Source organism: Dysidea avara, chromosome 13 (assembly GCF_963678975.1).
Source record: "Dysidea avara chromosome 13, odDysAvar1.4, whole genome shotgun sequence".
Taxonomy (NCBI): Eukaryota; Metazoa; Porifera; class Demospongiae; order Dictyoceratida; family Dysideidae; genus Dysidea; species Dysidea avara.
Window position 1 is genome coordinate 12,473,075 of NC_089284.1, and position 13,280 is coordinate 12,486,354.

Consider the following 13,280-nt stretch of genomic DNA (forward strand, 5'->3'; position numbering starts at 1 on the left):
CGAAATTAAAATCTTTCGAAATTCAGATTTTGCTTCTTGTGCGAAAATTTCTGTTTCAAAAATAACCTGCTATATGGTAGTTGATAGTACTGAAATTTTAAAACTTTCAGACTTAGGACCACCCCTGGTCCCAAGGGGTTTGGATGAGAATACAGGTTGAATGTGCAGTTCCTTTGTCACTGCCTACACATTGAAATTGATGCTTAAGTATATACAGGTTAAATGTGCAGTTCCTCTGTCACTGCCTACACATTGAAGTTGATGCTTAAGTATATACAGGTTGAATGTGGTCCCTTTGTCATGCCTACACATTGCTGGGGATCAATTGTAAGTCACCACTGAGTCTAGGAATTTTTCTGCATTCTTCACGTTTTAGTCACATATTTCTGACTACCTGTATTTACTCACAGGTCCCTAGTGGTACAGCATTGCCAGAGAGTATTCTTGCAATTAAAAATTTTGCATTGAATATAAACCTTCATGTTAAATACTCTAAATAACTAGAGTAATCAACTACTTAACGTAAAGCTATTGTACCAACACAGTAAAAATAGCTTAAATTTGTAAATTTGTATCTCAGAGTGTTTAATACTTGTATGCTTCAAGCTTTTGTAGCTCCTTCCCTTTACTTCTTTTCCTTAATTCTCCTCATACAGTGCCAACTGAAGCCATTATATCAATTCCTAATGCATAAATGTTTGAAAGGTGAGCTTTAAATTTTTAAAATGAAATTATTACCAGATTCAATCACACAATACACCTGTACCTGGGGGAGCATGACCTAGATTTAATCAGAGTTAGACTGATGTGGTTTTACTGCATATTTTAAAGCTGTATAACTTGCTTTTCTTGTTGGACAGTAAAAAGTTAATGCAAAAATAATTTTGTGTCATTATTATTATTAGACTTTACAGCATATACAAGGGCAAAGTGACACAAGGAAGGAGATACAAAAAGAAAAGGGTGTATGCTGATGGTCTGGTAGCAACCTGTGCTACCAGCCATAAGATTAATAACAATTAATTACTTAACTACTTACAAAACAGAAAACAAAAGCATTACTTACAGAAAAAAGTGGAAAAAAGAAAAAAAGTAAATTATTTGCTTGTTTGTTGAAACGGAAAGGGGCAATCAATTGGGGGTAGGGAGTTCCAGAGCCAAGTTAGTCTGTAAAAGTATGAATGGCGGGTAACATTGTTTAAGGCAAGTTTGTGTTCTAACTTGTTGAATGTTGATGACCAAATAGGACCTGTAGCAAATGTGATATAGTCGTGAATATTAAAATGTGTAGATGGTGACTTCAAAGATTTCAAGCAAAATACAATATCTAAAAGCTCTAAGGTGTACATCAGTGGCAGTATTTGGAGTTTAACTAGGCGATTGAAAGAAGAAGAGTGATAATCATTTAATATAAATTTTGTAGATCTTCTTTGAACCTGTTCTAATAAAAGTATGTCTTTTGATAGGTGAGACCTCCAAACTGGTGAACAATAAGATACCTGTGACCTGACCAAGGTTAAATAGAGCTTTTCTTAGCCATAGGGTTATGCGAACTACCAAAGGTCCATCGAAGTAAACACAAAATGTTGTATGCTTTAGCAATTATGTAAGAAATGTGAGAAGTCCATGTCAGGTCTGAAGATATAAAGACTCCTAGGACCTTTTGTAATTGCTTTATAGGAATATCAGAACCATCTACGTGATACTGAGCATGAAACTTACATTTAAACTCAAGTAGTTACTTTTATGGTGTTAAAGATTAAATCTGTATCATGACTCCACAAAGTCAAGATCTAACTGTAAGTGAATAGTATCTTCCTGTTGATTAATTCTCTTGAAAACTTTGGTGTTGTCGACAAATAAGAAACATTTAGAACTTTGAAGAAGGTCATTAATGTAAATTAAGAATAACAGGGGGCCATTTTATATGCATACAGTTTATATAATGTACATTAAATTTGAAAATTTACAAGGTTTACCAAATTACAATGGTTTATAGTATATTGCATTTTGTTAAGCATGTGTGACAACATTCGGTGTGTTATTGGCTAACATGTACGTAACATAGTTATAGCCTAAATTTCTGGAGGACAACTTTCACGGTATATATTTTTACATAGCAAAGAACTACATATAGGACTGTCCATACAAAAATTTGCCATAGGTACTGATAACACCTTCCTCAGGCTCCTCAAAAGGTTTAGTAAGTGGGTACATCTACTCTAAGTAGTAATTTAGCTATGTCAGAAGTAGCTACTAATGTGGTACTGCAATATGTTTCCAGAACAATCAATTGACTGTGGGTGTTCTGTGTGACAAGTTGAAATCTCATGTAAAGAATTTTTTCAAGTTTTGGGTGTCAAAGTCTCACAACCATCAGTTGATGCAGTGTCCAAGATGTGAATAAAACTAAAAACTCAAACTTTCTGAGAAATTGAATCAAAGAAAAGGTTAGCCATGATTAAAAGGGACTCCCACCTTCCGATGAACATGAACTTGCAAACTGACAGTCATACATACACAAGAAGAACTGCATGGTTTAAATTTAATCATCATTAATCAGAGACTATTATGATTACATTTTCCAAATGTTGGAGGCTTGCAAGATGTAAGAAAACAAGACACTATGTTTTGAAAAAGAAACCTGCGAGTTTGTTCAGATTTCAAATGATTACTTAACCTAGCTAACAATAAGGTGAAACAGAAAAGGGCCAAAGAAAAGAAAAAATCCCTCCTACCCCAGGACTAGAACTGCGGGCCACCCAAGTCTAGTCAAGTGCCACACTCAGTCTCCTCCAGGAGGAATGGATTTTCTTCCTTTAAACTTTGCACTTTACAGTGACATTTACATATTATGTCACACCACTCCATTCAATTGGTATTCGGTTCCCTAGTGCAACTCAACAAGATAGTTCATGTGACTGTGGATTGTTTTCATTGGCATATGCCTACACAGCATGTAATGGAGTATAGGTTGAACCAGAAGTTTCATAACAATCTAAAGTCTTGGGAGCCATGATTTGTCTAGACCTTTGGCCTCACCTTTGAGAGAAAATTACCAAATTTATTGTGTTTGCTGACTGCCAGACTGTGGAGACAGATGGTGCAGTGTTGAAGTTGTCATAAATGGCATCACTATATATACTTGTGCTGGCATATACCTAGTGACAATAAAGTGAAGGGCATGTGATTTTGTAGCAATAAAGTGAAGGGCATGTGATTTTGTAGAAACTGTGACTAACACTAAACCAGTATGGGTATAGTTATGTATGCTTTTTGCTGTTTCAGCAGCAGCAGCAGCAGCAGCAGCAGCAGCAGCAGCAGCAGCAGCAGCAGCAGCAGCAGCAGCAGCAGCAGCAGCAGCAGCAGCAGCAGCAGCAGCAGCAGCAGCAGCAGCAGCAGCAGCAGCAGCAGCAGCAGCAGCAGCAGCAGCAGCAGCAGCAGCAGCAGCAGCAGCAGCAGCAGCAGCAGCAGCAGCAGCAGCAGCAGCAGCAGCAGCAGCAGCAGCAGCAGCAGCAGCAGCAGCAGCAGCAGCAGCAGCAGCAGCAGCAGCAGCAGCAGCAGCAGCAGCAGCAGCAGCAGCAGCAGCAGCAGCAGCAGCAGCAGCAGCAGCAGCAGCAGCAGCAGCAGCAGCAGCAGCAGCAGCAGCAGCAGCAGCAGCAGCAGCAGCAGCAGCAGCAGCAGCAGCAGCAGCAGCAGCAGCAGCAGCAGCAGCAGCAGCAGCAGCAGCAGCAGCAGCAGCAGCAGCAGCAGCAGCAGCAGCAGCAGCAGCAGCAGCAGCAGCAGCAGCAGCAGCAGCAGCAGCAGCAGCAGCAGCAGCAGCAGCAGCAGCAGCAGCAGCAGCAGCAGCAGCAGCAGCAGCAGCAGCAGCAGCAGCAGCAGCAGCAGCAGCAGCAGCAGCAGCAGCAGCAGCAGCAGCAGCAGCAGCAGCAGCAGCAGCAGCAGCAGCAGCAGCAGCAGCAGCAGCAGCAGCAGCAGCAGCAGCAGCAGCAGCAGCAGCAGCAGCAGCAGCAGCAGCAGCAGCAGCAGCAGCAGCAGCAGCAGCAGCAGCAGCAGCAGCAGCAGCAGCAGCAGCAGCAGCAGCAGCAGCAGCAGCAGCAGCAGCAGCAGCAGCAGCAGCAGCAGCAGCAGCAGCAGCAGCAGCAGCAGCAGCAGCAGCAGCAGCAGCAGCAGCAGCAGCAGCAGCAGCAGCAGCAGCAGCAGCAGCAGCAGCAGCAGCAGCAGCAGCAGCAGCAGCAGCAGCAGCAGCAGCAGCAGCAGCAGCAGCAGCAGCAGCAGCAGCAGCAGCAGCAGCAGCCCAGGTGGTAGGGCATCGACCTGGTGATCAAGAGGTCCCAGGTTCGATGCTTGAGTAGAGTGTTGCTACTGCTGTTACCTTCAGCAAGAAACTTTACCCCTATTGCTCCAGCCACCCAGCTGTAAACCGGGAACATATTGTGCAATTCAGGGCACAGCTGAAGAACAGCCTTGTCATCCCTGTGAATATAAATTTTAAAAAAAGCAGTTTGTTTCATTCATTATTAGCAGTGATTTTGTACTGAAACTATACCAGTGATTCACTGGTTTGTACTGTTTTAGCAACAGCTTGTCAATCATTATTTGACTGAGTGGTTAATTAAGTAGTTAGTTGCGAGCAACAAATAAATTACATTGCTAGTTAATACACCCTGCGCTTACATTAAAATCTGTTACAGTATTATATAAATGCCACGCTAGGTCTGGGTGTAAGACTATAATACCCTAGTAATAACCTTGCACACATATACTGGTAGTTATACTATACCTTATGTACATGGGGTGTTACCTCCTGGTGCCTAAAATTCTGGGTTCCAAAGTGTCTGTCATAGACAAAAAAGTTACAAGTGCCAAAAGAAAATAGGTGAATGAAGCAGTTACTAAAATTAATGGTTAAAATTGAAATAATTACTTAGCAAATATCTTTTGTATTAATCATAATTAATATACCTGACCCTCGAACTGTTGGTCATGCCACCCACATGGATTTTCTCATGCATTGCAACTCCAAAGTTGAGTTCCAGGAGATGATATTATACACAAAATTCATTTGACAGAGAGCAACTAGACAAAAGAGGGAAGTTGATTAGCAAAAGATGGAGATTTAGTGACAAGTAACAAACAGATCAAACGATATATATAAATGATCTATAAAAGGGACACAAACGTCTAATCCTGCATGCATTAGAGTAGTGATTATAATAGTGATTCAATTTTTACATAACATAAAGCAGTAAAATGGCTACATATCTATTAATTTATTGCCTACAAAGCAGCTGTTTGAATTATCAGTTTACAAGTAAACAACTAAAACTAAATAATCAAAATTAATGCTGTAAAAGTTGCAGTGTCATAGCAGCTTTATTTCGCCCTTATCCACACCCTGTTTTAAAGAGCGAATTGTTTCATTTTCATCTGGCCCACAACCATCGAAGGTGACTACATATCCTCTAGATGAATAAGAAATGACTGTTCCCTTGTACCATCTCGTTGTTTGTTGATCCTCTGAGTTATAGTACTCTACGGCTACTCGGAGACCAACAGCTTTCTTGCCTGAAGGAACTCGGTCTAAAATGATGAAGTTTTTGGATGAAAATGAAGTTATTGCTAATTGCCAACATGGTTTTATTAAAAAGAAGTCTTGTTTTACCAATCTTTTGACGACTCTCGAGGATTGGACTATTGCGGTTGACCAGGGCTATGGAGTTGACGTTGCCTACCTTGATTTCAGTAAGGCGTTTGACTCAGTGCCACATCAAAGGCTCCTTCAGAAGTTAGCTAGTTATGGATTTGGTGGCAGGCTGCTGTCTTGGCTTGAGGGACTCCTCTCGGATCGCTACCAGAGAGTCATTTTGAATGGGTCCTCCTCGAGTTGGTGTGCTGTGACAAGCGGTGTTCCCCAGGGATCTGTCCTGGGGCCACTATTATTTACATTATATATTAATGACATACCAAACATCGTTCATACTGACTTGAGTTTTTTTGCTGACGATTCTAAGGTCTATACAGTTATTAAGACCCTTGAGGATACCCACAAGCTACAGGCAGACCTTGACAGTATTCAAAACTGGTGTCATATATGGTTATTAAGACTAAACTTACTGAAATGTAAAGTTATGCATGTGGGGTATTCTCACATTGTTGCTGAATATGTTCTGTGTGACAATTCTGGTGAACATGTTAAGCTGACAGAAGTTGACCAAGAGAAAGTTCTTGGGGTCTGGATTACCAGTGACCTTAAATCATCTCTGCATTGCTCTAAGGCAGTGGCATCTGCTATGAGAGTTCTCTCCATGATTAAAAGGACATTTGTCAACATTTCAAAAGACCTATCTGTGTTTCTTTATAAGACATATGTTAGGCCGCACTTGGAATACTGTGTATCTATATGGAGCCCCAGTCTTGCTAAAGATATTGATGTATTGGAGAAAGTCTAAAAGCGGGCTACGAAGATGGTTAGGGGCCTTGGACACTTGCCATATGAACAGAGGTTAAAGTCTTTAGACTTTTACACTTTATTTCGTCGACGCCAGCATGGTGACCTCATTGAGGTCTTCAAGATACTGAATGGGTATTATGAGATAGACCCTACAAAGTTCTTTACTTTAACTGATGTCAGCAACACTAGAGGTCATCACATGAAGCTTTTTAAATCTCACACCAGACTGAATGCTCGATCTAACTTTTTACCCAACGTATCATTAACAGCTGGAATAGTTTGCCCCAGGAAGTAGTCTCAGCTCATACTATCGCTTCCTTCAAGTCAGAGTTAGACGACTATTGGTCTAGTTCAGGATATGGATATGAACAAAGGCTAACAGCCTAACTCTACATAATTGTTTGTACTGTGTGTATATCCATACAACTAATAATAATAATAATAATAATAATCTCCCAATGCAGTTCTGCTTTCTGGGGCTTTGGGAGGTCGACGATTTCTCTTTTTCTTTTTGGTTTTATATGAAATAGTAATTCCAACCTCTGAAGCAATTTGCAATACTGCCTGATGACGATCTTCTAGGTAGAAGTGTTCAACTAACGGTTTAAGCGAAACAGATTTCAAGTTGTCTGGTGTACTTTGCCTGTTAATTGACTCAGCAGGATTGTTCTGCAAACTCTAAAAGGATTTCCTTATGAGCACTTGTCATTTCATACCTAGGAAAAGCTTGTTTAATATTAGCAGACAGCACTGACAAAGCTTTTCCTATACACTCGCCATCTTGGTGATTCATCAGCACCCTGCCACATGCCATATAAAACATTAAAAAGGTAAGGGAAATGATGATTCCCAGTATAATCAACATCAACGAACAAGGCATCTGCCTTGTACCAATGATACAATTGAAAGGGTGACTGAAAGAAAGCGTATCTCCTGTCTCTTGTAAATTGATATGCATTGTCTCCATCAAGTTGGTATGCTCCAATCAGTTCATCAATTTCTTTGCTTCTGCTTTCCAAGACTGTGCACTGTTGATCTATTCTTCCTTTTATGGCAGGGAATGATGCAATAATCTTAAATGGGTTGACTTTATCATTATCTATTTTCTCTACTTCTTTCCTTACTTTTTTCACAGCTACTTTCATTCTATCTAAATTTATTGCAGGCAAAGATGCTTCCATTGGACGATATGGCATTCCAACCCCTTTTGTAATTCTTTGGGTGTGACTGACAGATTGTGAGAAACGGCATTAGAAATATCTGCTAATACTCTAGGGGAAATTTTCCATTCTGAAGGTGCAGCGTGGTTATGCGTGGTGTTGCCAGTTCCTATATTCATAGCAACAAACCATCGTCTACCATCTCCATCCAGTTGTTTTGGGTAAATGTATACAATGTGGCAGCAACATGGACCACTAGGTTGGAGAGCCAAGGTAGGATGCTCCTCACAACGGTTTATCTTTTGTTTGGTTGAAACAATATAATCGCATCCTTCTCCTGCACATATTTTGACCTGAGAACAGTAGGATCTGTTCATCAAAAGAGTTTTCCTTATTCAATCCAGATTTACTTCTAATTCCTTAACTGTTGCCTGGCTTCGAGACAGCTGAAGGCAATGAAGCAGATAGTGAGGATCAGAGGTGGCATGTGGGGAATTCTGCACTTCAGGGAAGTACAAACAAATCTCACTCTCTGTTGATGCTGTACCAAACCCAAGGAATTTTAACTGGTCTGCGTCACCTGGTTGCCACATCTGCTTTTCAAAAATGTTCATCAACCTAGGCTTCACCTGCATTTCTCTTGCTTGCGAGCTCTTTGTTGGACTAATTGTGATATCCTGTGAACTGGCCAGTATCTTTTCAATCACAGTACAAGATGGATTCAATGACATCACTTGTGTAGGCCTCTCTAAATAGTCTTCTCCTTTAGGGGAAACCATGTATCGATGATGTACTTCATAATGGTTTTCAAAAGGTCAAAATGTGAAAGAAAGATCTAGTAGGCAGAGATGAACAGCAACGTATAATACTTTGCACCATGAAAAGCTTGACTTTGGAGTATCTGTTATCACCATACCACAACCCCAAGGTACGAGTTCATTATCTATAGACTCGTCACTCCAGGCACTTACATATATATGGACTTGTTGATTTCATCAAAACACCTACTAACAAAGTTTTAGTTACAGTGCTCAACCCTGCATTGTGAAGGCTGTTGCACAGCAGACAGTAGTGTGCACAGGTAGTCCTTAATATCATAGCACTCTTCACAAAGCATATCTGATGCCTTACATATCATGCATAGAGGACTATTCGATACAAAGCAGGTGCAAGGTTCTGTATCACCTGCACCTCCATAAAAAATGAGAGAGCCCAAGAAAAACATTTACTGTGATAAACACTGTAAATAAATCACCAAGCTTCAACATAATTACGAATCATCTCACGCTTCTTATCTTCATGTGCCTCCTTGTCATCCCCATCTATTGCGCGGTCAAGTACTTCCTTGACCCACAAACCTAAACGTTTGTCATCAACACATTCATTGAAGTAAAGAAAAGCATTTGCTACCATGCCATCTTTTCTGCCAGCATGGCCAAACTCCTGTAAAAGAACACCTAGATTCCTTGGACAACCAATTCTGATAACTTGAGTAATTCTAGGATTATCAACGCCCAATTCGTAAGACTCAGTTTCCACCAGCACAGAAGCATCCCCCTTTAAGAATCTTTTCTCTACTGAAACTCTTTCTTCAAATCACACATTACCTGTGTACTTCAATGCAGTAGTCTTATTCTTTTTCAGCAATTCAGTCATCTGTTCAACATCACTTACAAAGTCTAGGTATACACTACAGTAACATTCGAATCTAGAACTTCTACGATGTCTGGTGCAGTTCTTGACCAAGATGATGACTCGATTGATAGTGAATCACTATTATCCCTTTCAGCATCATCTACTGAATCTATCTCGGCATCGTCATCTAACGCAAGAGGCTTTTGTCTTTTGTATCGTCTTAAATGCAACACGAGGTTTTTCCGATGCACACCTTCAGTTAGTACAACACAGTTATCGCTGTGTAAAAAATCTGCTTGAAGAATTTGTATTTGATCTTCCGTCAGAGTAGCAGACATTGTAAGGAGCTTACACTCCAATTGTCTCAACCTTTTAATGCCATCAAATGCTGGTCGATATGATGGCAATCTATCTAAAATCTTGTGGGCTTCGTCCAAAACTATGAGATGCACTTTGTCTTTTAATGCACTAAATTGACCGATGGTTGCCTGGTAGCGTCCATTTGCTGGTGTCCCAAATAAATATTCAGGGATGCAAAATGCAATGAGAGGCCTCTCACTATCACATGGGTTCCTTAACACTTTGCGAAAATTCATTTGGCTGTTTTTTCCTGCAGCACCGCCAAGTGCAAATGCATCTATCCCTTTTAATTTCAAATTTTGAATTTGGTTTGTAATAACTGCTATCATTGGCTCAATAACTAATGTTATTTTACCAGGGTTCATAAAGGCTGATGCAACGTAACAGAGAGATTTACCAGAACCTGTCGGCTGCACAGCAATGACATCTTTTCCACCCTGCAATGCTTCAATAGCAGCTACTTGAAAATTTTTGTATTGTGCCACCTTAAGTTTAGATTTTAGTGATTCTAATTCTGTTATAATGCAAGGAGCCAATGATGGTTGTGAGTTGTGAGGAGAGATAGAATTGCTTGGTGCTTCATGTGACTGTTGAGACTGATAAGTACTAGCACCAAAATCAGTAATATCCACATCTGGCTCATCTATGTAGTTATCACTATTAGGGCAATCATGCACACTATTCTCTTGCCTCGCATCAAAGAAGTCTTCTAAAACTTTCAATACTGCTAGTGCATTAGGCCTTGCTTCTGGATCCTGCAACCAACACTCTTTGATTAAGCCAGAAAGTGTTGTGTCTACATTTGTGGGAAACACAGGCCGTAACCCATGCCGAACATTGTCAATTAATGCCATAGAAACATTGCACCACGCAGGCTTGCAGCATACTAGCTCATAGGCAAGTATGGAAAACGTATATAAGTCAGAAGCCTTGGTAGGTCTCAGTGGAAATGCACCATTTGAAAGCAATTCTGGTGACATGTAACCAGGTGTCATTAATTGCTTCATTGTAGTAGAATGAGAAGAATGTTGTGGGGCTGTTGGAACATTAGCATAGTCAGTAAGCTTAAAAAAACTCATCATGATGCAACCCATTTACCAAAACATTTGATGGCTTAATATCTCCATGTATTATGCCATTACTGTGGAGAAAGCCAACTCCCTCACTGATGTCAGTCAGTGCAATAATTGATAAATCAAGAGGCATCTCATTTCCATAAATAACCATTAAGTCTTCAAGTGAATGCACAACCTCATCTCCTAGTTTCTTTTCACAAAGCTCCATAATTACATAGTCAGACTGGGGGCAGAGACCATATATTTTGGCTACTTTAGGATGATCATGCATGTGCAAATATTGCTCGTATGACTTTACAAGTGAACTAGCTTGGCTATAAGAATAACCCTTCAACTTTTTAACAGCAAATTCTCTACAATTCATTGTACCTACGTACACTCTACTGCCTGCACCATCTCCTACCTCATTCGTTAGTGATACAGTTATCTTTCCCTCCATATTATATGGGCTTTCCCACACAAATGACTTGTGTGATGGCAGAGTCACAATGATCCTTCTGGGTCACTTCTTTGGTGGCTCCATTGCTAAGGGGAGAAAAGTGATCATCACTAGTGGTGCTCCACAGCAATACTACCCAATCTCTGTAAGCATACTGTACCTTGAATTGCCGTTTATGCCGGTCGTCAGAACAAGCATAAGAATTCTCTATAAATCAGATGCTGAAGTAGATACCCACAATGAAATCTATAACGTTGGTATTATCACAGTACAGTAACAAAGTTTCACATTTCAAATTTCACACTTACCAGTTTGGTGGCATGGTCCAAAGGAATGCGCGCGAAAACAGCACGTGCGAAAGAATAAAACCCGAGGTAAAACCCCCAATGCTAATTACGTTTTGAACAAAATCACGGAGTTGCAGCTGATTTACTCACAGCATTAACATGGTTCCGTACAGAAACATATTAACTTCATTGGATATACCACAATCTAAGGTACGCCAATGTGTTAAAGGTTTTAGGGAGCAACATTTCCCCCTTCTTTTTCGACGTGTGATATCAATGGTTTTTATCACTCGTAGGTATTCTTGCTGCCATTTTGATGTTTGATACTAAAGGTTTTAAGCAATGGTGTCTGATAAATTCACTACCTGTCCCTACATTTTATGTAAAAGGTCTTACCAGTTGCTGGCATTACTGCTACCATCTATACGTTTTATACTAAAGGATTTGCCTGTCGCTGTTATACCTGCTTCTTTTACATTTACCAACAAAGGTTTTACCTGTCGCGGATATACCACCTGGTATGTATGTTCTGTATTTAAAGTAGGGCTGGGACGAAGCTTCGTGGGTTCGAAGGTAAAGTAAACTTCGAATTATAAAAAGTATCCTTCGAAGCTTCGTAATGCACTCGTAGTCTACGAAAGAAATACAATTAAATGTCGTTATCTTTATTGCAGCTGCTTATTCCTCAATGTTCGTGTATTTACGATCGATCTTTGTGTGCCACGCCCACTTTTAAACCATCGTCAGCCTTAAAACAGTGATAGATAATGTATGGAAAACGTACTTTTTGCCATTACTTGGTGTTTTCCTATGCATGATTGCAGTATAGCGGACACGCCCATTTGCAATCGATCGATCGCGTCACTCAGTACTGGTGCAACCAATTGATCGCGTCATTCAGTACTGGTGCTATGCACTTTCCAAATGCTTACAAACTTATTAAATAGGTTTAGTAAGATAACACTTAAGAAGGATGTACGTATATACAAGAAAACCTGTAACTTGAAAGCCAACACCGAAGCTTCGAATGTTCGAACATTTATTAGTGAATGTTCGAAGGTAAATTTCGATATTTGTCCCAGCCCTAATTTAAAGGATTTAACCGTCGCTGTTATCCCAACCATATGGTGTTTCCTTTACTTGCAAAGGATTGGACGCTTCGCTGATTTCCCACCTTCGTTTCATTCCTTTATATTAAAAACAACCTACATCAACATTATATATATATAATACCTATACCCTAAACTCCTATATTCGGCATAGCTGTTCTTCCATATAGGAGGAGTATACACAGTACATACATACATAGCTACATATACATAATATACATACGCAGCACTTACGTACATACATACATACATGTATAGTATAATATGTGACCGAATTTTGGAAAACCGTCTATATACGCACAAGAGTACTTTTGTAATAAAACGCATTTAAAAACTATGCGTAAAAAACGCAAGCTCCAGAAAAAAAACTACGCAAGTTTTTATCGCCTCACTAGTGGGCGAATTAAGCCTCTAATGGATAAATCCTGGGCATCATCATGTTCGCCTGTCCATAGGGAGTACAAAAATCTTTGTTTCATCTCCATACACGAAAAGTTTCCAAAGTTACAGACGTTTGTTTATGTTACGGTGACGAAAGAATTTACCGACGATCGTTTTTCAGTGAATTTGCCTTCCTTCTCGAACAAAGAAGCATGCCTGGGGAAAACTATACCTTGGTGGATGCACAAATTCATGGCGAACACAATGAGCCAAGATTCAGTTCCGTACGTCGTTGTATCAGTACGTTATGATGGTTTATGTAAGCGCCTGTAGATTCTTTTCTCGATAGCTTCTGTACATATCAAATTATTTGCTTGTC